Consider the following 12,327-nt stretch of genomic DNA (forward strand, 5'->3'; position numbering starts at 1 on the left):
TCTGCGAAGGCCAACACAGAGACTTTGTTCCCTTCATTTATATTAATGCCACCGATATTCTTTTCGATTACTTCAAGCAGCGGTTCGAGACACAAGTAAAATAGCAGCGGTCATAAAGGATCACCCTGCTTGACTCCTCTGAGAATTTCTACCTCGACCCCTATATTATTATTCGCTTTGATCGTAGTTTTACATCCTTTGTACATTTCATTTATAATTTCAATTATGGGGGTCGGAACGCCTTTTCTCGCCAGACATGGTTTTATAGCTGAATGGGGTATAGTATCGAAGGCCTTAGAGATGTCCAATATTGTGAAAATTCCCCTTCGATTTCTTTTACTATAATTTAAGGCTGCGCTCATTAAGTCAATATTGATTTTACATCCACTTTCGGATGTAAATCCTTTGTGCCTTTGTTGAGAATTGTGGATCTTTGAAGCCGAAATAATGTTATAGGAACATTAAATGTATATTGACAGTTATTACTAAAATAATGATATATTTATTACATGGACGATTCTATATATATTTATCGATACACACTTGCACGCGTCTCAGAACCTTCTACACCCGACTCTTCATCGACGACTCTTAACCGACTGACTGTTTACATTCCTTTGTTTCGAGACGCTGCGCACACACACATACTTCCACACACTGATATATACATATAAGTATTTCTACTACGCACTTAACTCAGTCCAGCACAGAAAATTACACATATCTCAACACACCTCCTTAATTTTTTGTGCTGCATATTTATAGTGGGTCTCGTTGTAACTGTTTTGAAATCGACTTAAATAATTTACACTATAGCAAACGTCTAATCTTGTTCCAGTACTAATATATAACAAAGCTCCTATGAGATTTCTATATCTTATATCGTCTAAAGCTGATTGTGCGGGTTCTAAACTTAAGTTTTGTTCCATTGGTGTAAAATATAATTTGCTGTTTTCTATACTATAATGTTTCGCTAATGACTCTATATAACTACTTTGATCCAGTTTCATCTCACACTTCTTATTATCGTATTCAATGTTTATTCCTACGTAAGTCTTTACTTCACCCAAGTCCTTCATCAAAAATTTGTTTGACAATTTTTTTTTAATTTCATCGATTTTTCTTATGTTTTTTCCACATATTAATAAGTCGTCTACGAATAGAATTAAATATATAACATCATCGCTCTCATACTTCATATACAGACAATAATCACTCTTACTTCTTTGAAATCCTAATTTTTTCATATATTCGTCGAAACATTCATACCAAGCTCTTGAACTTTCACGTAATCCATATAACGCTTTTGATAATTTACATACTTTCCCGCTTTTATCGTCGTAACCTATAGGTTGTTTTACAAATACTTCCGATTTTATAGTTCCGTTTAAGAAAGCTGTTTCTACATCCATTTGCATAATCGTCAAACCATATTGACAACAATAAGATAGTAATAACTTCAACGTTTGCATTTTTGCTACTGGAGAGTATAAATCTTCCAGTACTTCTTTTTGTTGGAAGCCTCGAACAACTAGTCGCGCTTTCTTACGATTATCAGATTTATTCGTATATATCCATTTCAAGTCTAATACTTTTTTGTCTTTTGGTTTTTCTACTAATTGCCAGGTCTTATTTTTCATTAAACTATTCATTCTCGATCCATTGCTTCTTTCCATGAACCGCTGTCATCTCCACCTAAAGCTTCTTCATAGGTTTGAGGACTGTGTGCACTAACTATATTCACATAAATGAAATATGAGCTCGTTTGGCCATATCTTTGAGGTTTCTTTCTTTCCCGTCCTGACCTTCTCAAATTACTTTCTGTGTCCTCAAGTTTTTCTTCTGATTCGTTACTTAAATTTCTCTCTTTTTTTATTGCAACCTGCTCGACCTTTTCGTTTACATCCGAATGTTCGTCAAAAACCTTTTCTGTCTCATTGCCTGGTCCATCTTCTCCTCGAAATCCTACTAAATTATCATCTTCACCTATAAATTCTACGTGTCTTGCAATTACAATTTTATTATTAACTAGTATCCTATATCCATTGTTTTCATAACCTACAAGTATCCCAGTGTCTGCTTTTTTGTCCCATTTCGAATTTCTTTTAACTTCGGGTATTCTTACGAAAACTCTACTTCCGTACAATCTTAAATTATTTATATTCGGTTTCCTTTTTAAAAATATTTCAAATGGTGTTTTATTTTCATATGTGTTTGTAACGGTTCTATTTTTTAAGTACGCCGCGGCTCTAACTATTTCCGGCCAATATTTAATATTCAGCTTTGAATCATGTAATAAGCATCTAGCGGAATTCATGATTGTTCTATTGTAGCGCTCAGCTGTTCCATTTAACTCGTGAACATAAGGTGGGCATGGTTCTACGACAATTCCCTTTTCCCTAGTTAGATTGTACATGCTTTTGTTCATATATTCTTTTCCATTATCGTATCTTAATCTCTTTATCTTTTTACCAGTAAGATTTTCGACTTTGTTTATGTAATCAAGGGAGCAATTGTAAACTTCACCTTTTGATTTCAAAGTATAAATCAATGCACACTTACTGTAGTCATCTATAAATGTCAAGAAATATTTGGATCCATCAAACCCGGTATTATTATGAGGTCCATTTAAATCGGTATGTACTAATTCTAAAATCTCGCGTGCTCTTCTACGGTTATTTTGGAAGGGTACATTTCTACATTTTTAGCATGAGATTCTTGCCCTTCAATGTAACTACTTATCTTATATAAACCATGATCTTTGAATGCTATCCCTATCAACTTTCTGTATTTGTTATATATCTTTAAAGTATTTCCTGCTGAGACTATCTTATTTTCATTCGTTACTCTCGCATAGCTAATTAAGTTATTATCCATTTCTTTCACGTAAAATACATTAGACATTGTAATTTTAATCCTCCTTTTGTTTACTTCAAAGTAAGTTAAAATTTTTCCGACTTTTGTTCCTTTTAGAATTCTACCGTCTCCTAACTTCACATTTATCGGGTTTTTTAAATTTTCGTACTCAACAAAATAAGAGTCATTATATATAATGTGATCTGAACATCCACTATCCAATATCCAATCTATTTTTCGCGTATCGCTAGTACATACCGTAATTTCATTTTTATTATTTTCGCGCTCTACTCTCGTTAGGAAAGATCCAATTTCTTGGTCGTCGTAGCCCTCGTTGTGTGAATAATTTGCGTCGTGTTGACTTGCCTCGTAGTAGCGTTGTTGCCGGCCTCTGCTTTGTCCTCGTTGGCCAAATCCTCGTTGGCCGTATCCTCGTCTTCTTTGGCCAAAACTTCGTCCGCCGCGACCCCTATTCTACTGCGGCTGATACGCACCTCCTTGCTGTTGCGTTCTTCCATTGTTTGCGCCATTGTTTCCGCCTCTATACGTGTTTGTGCAATTTTTTGCCATGTGACCGTACTTTCCACAGCCATAGCACTTTATGTCCTTTTTTTCGGCTGTAAATACATTTGACTTTGTTCTATCACTTTCTTTCTTGCTACGCGTTTCCCACATTATAATTTTATTTTTCAAAAATTCACAAGTCCGATCACTTTCTTTCACTGAGTCGATTAAGTCACCAACATAGCTCAATGATTCTGGTAGTGCTTTCAGCATGTAGTCGAGTTTTTCACGTTCGCTTACATTTGCACCGGCACTCTTTAATTCATTGATAGTTTTTTCAAATTCCGTGAAAAATGAATTTGATTCTTCAAAGTCTTTCAACCTCATCATGCCTAGTCTACTTCTTATACAAATTTGCACTGCTGTTGATTCCTTCATATACATCTCATCAAACTTTTGCATTATTTTTAAAGCAGTGTCTTGATCACCAACAAATTCTAATTGCTCATTCGTTATACTACTATAGATGTAGTTCATCGCCCATTGATTCTTTTCATCCCACTTATCTTGCGCATCCGTGTCCATTTTCTCTCGTGTAGCCGGTTCATAACATTTTTTACACTTTAGATACATTAATATTCTTTTCTTCCACATTCTGTAATCGCGTCCATCGAATATTTGAACCTTAATTTCGTCGTCCCTTGGCATCTTGATTCGTTTTCTATATTCACACCTTTTTTTTTTTTTTTTTTTTTTTCAAAAAATATTTCTCTTTATTATCCAAAATCTTTTTATTTGTTCTACCAATAGCCTTTTTATCTCTTCAGAACTTATTTCCAATTTTTTATTCCTTTTTATAAATCGACTTTTATACATTCACTCCCGGTTACACGTGGTTCCATAACCTTAAATCTCGGCAACCACGATCTTCTACCATGTTGAGAATTGTGGATCTTTGAAGCCGAAATAATGTTATAGGAACATTAAATTTATATTGACAGTTATTACTAAAATAATGATATATTTATTACATGGACGATTCTATATATATTTATCGATACACTTGCACGCGTCTCAGCACCTTCTACACCCGACTCTTCATCGACGACTATTAACCAACTGACTGTTTACATTCCTTTGTTTCGAGACGCTGCGCACACACACATACTTCCACACACTGATATATACATATAAGTATTTCTATTACTTAACTCAGTCCAGCACAGAAAATTACACATATCTCAACAGCCTTATATTTTGATCTATACCCCGTCTTAGCCGCCCATCGAGGATTGATGAGAAAATGCGGCCTAGAATTGGGCCGATCGTAATTGGTCGCCAGTTCTCGACCATATTTCCATCTTTATTAGCCTTTGGTATTAAGGCTGTCCTATTTTTCTTCCATGCGGTCGGAAAATAGGAACTATACCATAATATATTTGTCGGAGATGAAAGAACACCGGAGCCTTTGGAATTTTGGATAATCCCGCAACATTGTAACCTAGAGTCTACTATAGCTGTAATTGAACAATTGTAGTTATTCAATCCGATTGTAATTGTTCGAGAGTTGTGATAATGAGCTTGGGCTCGAGGCGACAGTCAGTCGCCGAACATAGCCGCGGTCACAGGATGAACGCTTTGTCTAACAAAGGCATGGAATAATTCTATAACTCTCCTTAAGAAGGAAATAGTTGTAACACTCGACAGTAAACATTTCAACGGTCCCTGTCCCGTAGCTCGCCACACGCAGACCCTGTTCTTCGAGTAAGATGATCGAGTAAGATCGATCGTATATATATATGTAACTATGCACTAAATTTGAAACGTATGCGATGTATTGAAAGTTTTAAAAGTTTCTTTCAAGTTTCAGATATTTAATCTAAATTAGAGATATATTAGTAAAACATGAAATGAAATATATATATTTACATTATAATTTTTAAACATATTCGTATTTTTAAACATCATTAAGTAAATTTCTAAATAATTAAGAATATACTGCTTCTTATTAAATAGGTACGAAATGTTTTTATTAGCGAGAAGCTATTAAAAGTGATGGTTGACAAATTGTATCGATATACCACAAGTTGACGAAGTATACCAGTAATAATTTAACAAAGCAAATTCTTCACTGCGATCTTCGAGAGAAATTCCTTGGAATTGGAATTGTTGTAACGAACGCAGCTGCATTTATAACATGCGACATAAGTAAACTCTTTTATATACTAAGCTATTTGATTAATGCTAAGTATGTAAGAAATCTAAAAAGCTTTTAAAATCGTATATTTATCATTGTACTATTGATTTTCCTACCATTTCGAAATGTACAACTTTGAGAGTAATTACTATATCTTCGTTCTTAAATAATGGAGCAGCTAGCGAAAAAAATGAAGGAAAGGCGGAGAAACGATGCAGAATATTCATAACGTGCACGTGATTCATCTGCATGTTTCAGTTTTGTTGTATATTTCACAATCGAACATTTTCTTTTCTCTTCTATCGTACTCTTGTATCTTGTGACGTGACTGTTTCTCGTGGGAGATAAGAGCAAGACGAAATGCGGTTTCTAGCATTTCGCAAACAAAAAAGGACGAAACTGTTCGCTTTTCTTCTGTTTTCTTGTTTTTAAATAGAGATGAAAGATAAAAAGACATATCTACAGAATTTATTCTATTTCCATTACACTATTTTCATCTAAATCAATTGGCTTGCTGAATAAATTCTTCTTGTTTACAGGCATAGCTAATAGAGATTTGGATAGTCTAATATGGCTTATTTTCATTCTTTTTCTTAGCTCTAATACTTTCTTTAAATCTTTCTCGCCAAACCTTATAAATTTAAAATTATTCGCACACTGTAATTCATTATTCCAATTCAATAACATTTCACATTGAGTTGCATTTAAAATATCAGAAATTTCTGAAAAATAAAGGAGGGTTTGTACATCAGGATATATTGAAAATAAATTTGGCTGTAATTCTTTACCTATTCCACGTGTATGATATTCTCCTAGTTCTTTCTACTCTAATTATATGTTCCCTCCTAGCATGCTGTCTACTCCTGTTGCTACCTATAGACCTTTTAATAGTAATTTCTTCCATTTCTTCATCATTTCTTGCTACATACCTTTGGATCAAATATAGAACTATAACTAATCACATCTTTAATGTACAATCTCTGTATCATCATGTGTATACATTTTTGTTTTACCTCCGTTTCTAACAAACTTGCAGTTATCTCTGGAGTATAGGGTCACACGCCTGGAATCATATTGTTTCTGATCCACGATATTTTCTCTCCTATTGAATTCTGTTTTATCAAGCAGGACATTTCTGCCTTCTGTCTATTTGATATTCTGAAACAAAACACATTGTCCATTTCCTTCTTTATTACACAAAAGTATTATATAATCATATAAAATAAATGAAATGTACATAACAAAATCACATAATTTAATAGTAATTGTATTTACTTTTTGGCTTTTTTCGTAATAGCGATAGACTTTCTGCTATTTGGATGTATCATTTTCTTTGGCTTCAGGAATTCTTTTCTCATTGCAGTGGCCTATAAAAGACAACAAAATAAATTAGTTAAAATATTACCATGGCTATGAATTATTTCGATTATCCTAATCATCAAAACTCCAACTCAGGCTATCCGTTTACTCAATGTATAATCATGCACAGGCGAATCGTCGACAGTATCATACGCTTAGAAGCACTAATAGAGTAGACAAAACATCCTACATGCCACAGCTATCGAAACAATAACCAGATAGCAACGGATAGGCGCCTCTGATATACACCCGACGATAACCGCTTCAGAGGGACTAAAACCTCAGTACAAGAAGTCTCCCAAATCAGCGTTCTATACCTCTTTGTTATAACACTCTGAACCGTCACTCTGTTGGATTCATACAATAAATTTTACCACTATATCTAAAGTTTAATTCTTTAACTTATTTGTGAAACGTTCGAACTGCGACTCGAGGAGATCACCGGTGATTTGTCAATTTCGTGATTTGTTGTGTCTCGTATATGATAACAGCAACGACGGCGACGCCTATCGATAGTAAAAGTAATATCGAAGTATACCTTCCTACCATGACATTTCCGGGCTAACAAACTTCAAAATTGGTTTCTTTTGTTTCAAGATATTTTTAGCTATTTTTTTTTAATCTTATAATGATAACCTATTTTAAAATGTGCAATGTTTGATAAATGTACATTAGTAAAATTTCATACGAAGAAAGTTTTTGGGAATCCGTATTATATCCAGCGAGCAGAAAACGAAGACTTGACGGAAGTTGACAACAATGGAGATAAAAGTCTTTATCGTAATATTGTTTTTATTGATTTTAACGTCAGATGGAACGAGTTTCGACAGAAAACGATCCACCAAATTTCAAAGAGGTAACGAGCAAACTTCAAGTAAAAACGAGCAGAAGTCAACACCCGATTATTATTATTACTGCGACTCAACAGAGTTTGGAGTAGTATTATACAAAAGATTCCGTATTTGCGTTCTTGTTCGCCGTGCGACATGATAGAAATTGATTTCTCTTCCGCTTGTATCAGATGCGGGATGTTGGTTAATCCTTTTTCACCGGTCTCGATTATCCTATTTCTCTTTATTCGCCTATTTTTTAAACACAAATATAGATTTTTTACGATTATTTATATTGTTCATGACATCATTTGACGAATTCTTCGAGAACTTCGCAAGGGAACCAAGACATAAATGATATTTAAAATGTTTATAGCAGTTCTGAAGTAAAGAGAAGCGATATTAGTTTGAAATGATGGATCATTTCAATGACTATATTATTTATTGCCTTAATAGCTATCTACATATTATTTTAGTTGCGTTTTTCTTTTGGATCGGAAATGACTATCCTGTGTTTCGTCAATAATTTGTCTTGCTTCTCTTGGTACATTTCTAAAAGTAGTATTGACATAAATGAATTGTTTACTGCAAGAGTCAACATCACTTTTTTTCGACTTCTCTTTTAGGTTATAAGAGCACAAAGCTATATATAGGCCAAAACATGTATGTATTTTTCGATAAAAGATAAATTTTTATTCAAAACCTACGAGACTGCACGCAGATATTTCAAATTGCAGCGAATATTATCACGAATACTTCGCGTTAAACATGTTATATCTTTTAACATTTTCAGAGACGCGTAAACATCTGCAAGCTATTTATCACTTTATTCGATTGCATATTGTAGCGGCATATGAGTCATAGGACGATGCGAATCGAGAGTAACTCATGTTGTTGTTTTGCCTCGGGGCATTGATACCGTCTCGAGGTACGAAACTTGATAATAAACAAACTCCGGACAGAACAATATCGCCGCTACGCGCAACCGTCAACCGAAGTCGAATTTAAATTCGTTAGAGGGAGATCGTTAGAAGAGTACTGCCGATAGTTTTAAATACATTTGACTACACCAAATATCAACTCGTCTCATCACTATATACACCAACGCGTTTAATCAACCTCCACATAATCGAGAAATGATTTCAAATTTGACCCACGTTTCTATCGACTTCGCTTTCTTCTTTATTTTGGAAGAAATGCACATTCACTATTTATCAGCTAAGCGAACTCGAAACGAATGAAAATTCCCAACCACCACGTAGACCAAAGCCTATTAGCCTTTTCCGAACCTGTAGGTTACAACGAGATTCTTAATTAATTAATTCGTTTCTTACAGGCTACAGAGTATGAGAATAAAGAATTTTTTTGACCGTTTTGTTACGACCTATGTTAAAACCACATCATAGGAATAAGATAATAATACAGATCGTAATCATTATATATCGGCACATACTATCAATTTGATTGTGCAATTAAATAACATAATATCAAAAGTAATCAAATGTTGGGATACTTTTGCGCGATAGTGTATATGTGTAAAGTAATATGATTCTATAAATTCATTCACAATAAATCAAAAACAATGTTGTGTTGCTTATTCTAGTAAACAATCCAACCATTTAACTGTAAGATATTTGGAAAGTTCATGTAACAAGCATACAATATGCCACCCGGAAGGTACCAACTACGTACCTCTATGAAATTAGTACAAATGTTTCAAGACTTATATATTATTAACATTTCACGCAACGTTTTTATAAGATACGTTAATCCGTAGAAATGACCCGTCGCGGTAAATTTATACATAGATCAGAGTTAGAAAATACAAAAGAACGATATTTTCTCTGAGTATACGAAGTTAAAATGGTGTTGGACGCAAATTAATTGGTTGGAAAGAGGCGCCTTGAAGCGTACTAAAAGAGGTAGCTTACCTCGTTGAAATACCATGGAACGAAACCCTGTTGGGCAATGGGCATTCTGCTGTAGCCTGGAATTCCTTTTGCTCCCGTATTCTTCTTCTGTTTTCCGTGGTTTTTGTTACAACACTCGCGACATTTTCATTCAAACGAACACACAACGCATAAACGGAGAAAAACAAACGTTGAAGGTTGCGTCGCGTCACGCGAATCACTGACGCTACACTAATACGTTGGAAACAGGAACGAAACCGACGCAGGTGCAACACGGGGCCCGTGAAATGTAAACTATCGAACTACGTATAATAGCACACGAAAGTATTTCTATTGTGTGTGTGTGTGTGTGTGCGTGTGTGCGTGCGTGCGTGCGTGCGTGCGTGCGTGCGTGCGTGCGTGCGTGCGTGCGTGCGTGCGTGCGTGCGTGCGTGCGTGCGTGCGTGCGTGCGTGCGTGCGTGCGTGCGTGCGTGCGTGCGTGCGTGCGTGCGTGCGTGCGTGCGTGCGTGCGTGCGTGCGTGCGTGCGTGCGTGCGTGCGTGCGTGCGTGTGTGTGTGTGTGTGTGTGTGTGTGTGTGTGTGTATTCATATATATGTCGGGTCACGATTCGAATTTGGGGCGCGCGACGACTCTTCATGTGGACTAGCCATCGTTTCACAAAGCCGAGATTTTATTTACACGTATATACAGGTCTATCACTAAGCTTAACAAATAATAAGTACAACTAATAATAAGTCTAACAAACACTAAGCCTAATGAATAATACGATCTACGAATAATTAAATTAAATAATACTATTAGCAATGTTTGAGTTCAAACGAATCCACGGTCACCGGGATAACTCCTTACTAAGCGAAACTAACTTAGACGCAAATGCGATCGTCGAAAATGCTCGATGTATCACTCTCCAAGGCAGTCGCAAGAATGCCAGCCTCGTGGAGATTTTTCTCCCTGTACGATTGCATTTTGTTTTCTATATCCGTTTGGAAGCATCGAGAAGGTTCCAAACGCCGTTGCTAGGCACACTCGTTGGAAGCATCGAGAAAGTTCCAAACGCCGTTGCTAGGCAGTTTCTGCCTGGAGTTTTGATTACTAATACAATGTATGTCCCATTGCATCGGCACCTCCGAGGCAACATCACACGTGGCTAGGCCCGCTCTCGAGGCCGCATACCGCCACAACCACATTTCTCGGAAAACACATACAACCACTCCAGACCTCCGTTAGATAAAACATCCATCCCGTGACCGTGGCTACGTTCAGCGACCGATTGTCACCTCGAACCCAATATCGCTTATTACAAATCTTAAGCAATTACAACTATAATAAAATCTAGGCTAAGGTACTAGAGGATGTTCCCAAAATTTCCAAGGAAAGGCTTCGGCTTTCCTTTCATCTCCGACACGGCCATCCTGACTATCACACGTCCTCGGGTGTACCTTCGTCAACAAAACAAAAGGAAACAAGATTAGTATCATTGTGATTAGCATTCAAAGTGCCAGTTGCATTCTGCGTGCTTTCAGTCGGGTCGTAATGACATGACGGACCATTCTCGATTTCACACCCAAATGGGTCTCATCCTTCGAATCGCACATACTCTCAAAGTTCGTTACATAACCAGCTTCGTAACACGATCGTTGTCAACACTAGACCGCCTCCAGCCTCGTGACATTGTCACTGCCGGTACTAGACCGCCTCCAGCCTCGTGACATCGTCGCTGTCGGTACTAGACCAGCTCCAAATCCGTGACATTGTCGCTGTCGGTACTAGACCAGCTCTAACCTCGTGACATTGTCGCTGTCGGTACTAAACCGGCTCCCAGCTTCGTGACATTTTCGCTGTCGGTACTAAACCGGCTCCCAGCTTCGTGACATTTTCGCTGTCGGTACTAAACCGGCTCCCAGCTTCGTGACATCGTCGCTGTCGGTACTAAACCGGCTCCCAGCTTCGTGACATCGTCACTTCCAGTGCCTGACCGCACTGAACTCCATCCCATGGCCGCACCTGGGCTCATATAATTCTACGATCCTCTGGGATCGGGGTACTCACATCGCCATGGTCACTGTTCTCGTCATCACAACAGACATCCAACTCCGCAGGAATGCAACTATCCGGCATTTTCCTTAACCTGTCATGACTGTACTTGTATGACCTTTTCCCATCCAGTGTTTTCAAGGTATATCGGTCTCCTTCCAGGACCTCCGATATTACAAACGGACCCCTGAATTTTGGATCCAGTTTTGTCTGGTTCCTTTCTTCATTTTGGCGTAGTACCAAATCACCGGGATTAAACCTAACTACTTTAGCTTTGGTTTTATCGAATCTCTCTTTGTCATACCTAGCACTAGTTTCCATCTCTTTTATTGCCTGTTGTCTTACACTGGAGATATCTATTTCTTTTTCCTCGATGTTATCAGGTAGTAATAAGTCATACGGTCTTGCTGCTCTACCAATCAATAACTCTAAAGGACTCGATTTGGTTACGCGGTTGATGGTGCAATTCAAAGCCAATTGCATCTCCCCGATCGCGTCTTGCCATGAACGCCCGGTCGTTTCTACCGTTGTGAACATATTTTTTAACGTGCTCATAACACGTTCTACTTGGCCATTGGCCCTACTTGCACCGGTCGCGATCAAATGAACTTTGATTTGTTTGCTTGCACAGAATTC

At 37.1% G+C, this 12,327-nt stretch overlaps 1 long non-coding RNA gene across 5 annotated transcripts; it reads right to left on the reverse strand.

Annotated features, from left to right (window-relative positions):
- Nucleotides 1-6,009: 6,009 nt before the first annotated feature.
- On the reverse strand, nucleotides 6,010-9,854 carry LOC126874343 (uncharacterized). 5 transcript variants are annotated; one of them, XR_007692754.1, is made up of 5 exons: nucleotides 9,678-9,854; nucleotides 6,833-6,924; nucleotides 6,571-6,715; nucleotides 6,346-6,505; nucleotides 6,010-6,279 (listed from the first exon to the last, which is right to left on the reverse strand). It is a non-coding gene; the product is annotated as an uncharacterized LOC126874343 (long non-coding RNA). The 5 variants fall into 5 exon arrangements; XR_007692752.1 differs by having other exon boundaries at nucleotides 6,346-6,511; XR_007692753.1 differs by having other exon boundaries at nucleotides 6,346-6,486; nucleotides 6,558-6,715.
- Between the last annotated feature and the right edge of the window lie 2,473 nt (nucleotides 9,855-12,327).

The sequence above is a fragment of the Bombus huntii genome, chromosome 16, assembly GCF_024542735.1.
Source record: "Bombus huntii isolate Logan2020A chromosome 16, iyBomHunt1.1, whole genome shotgun sequence".
NCBI lineage: Eukaryota > Metazoa > Arthropoda > Insecta > Hymenoptera > Apidae > Bombus > Bombus huntii.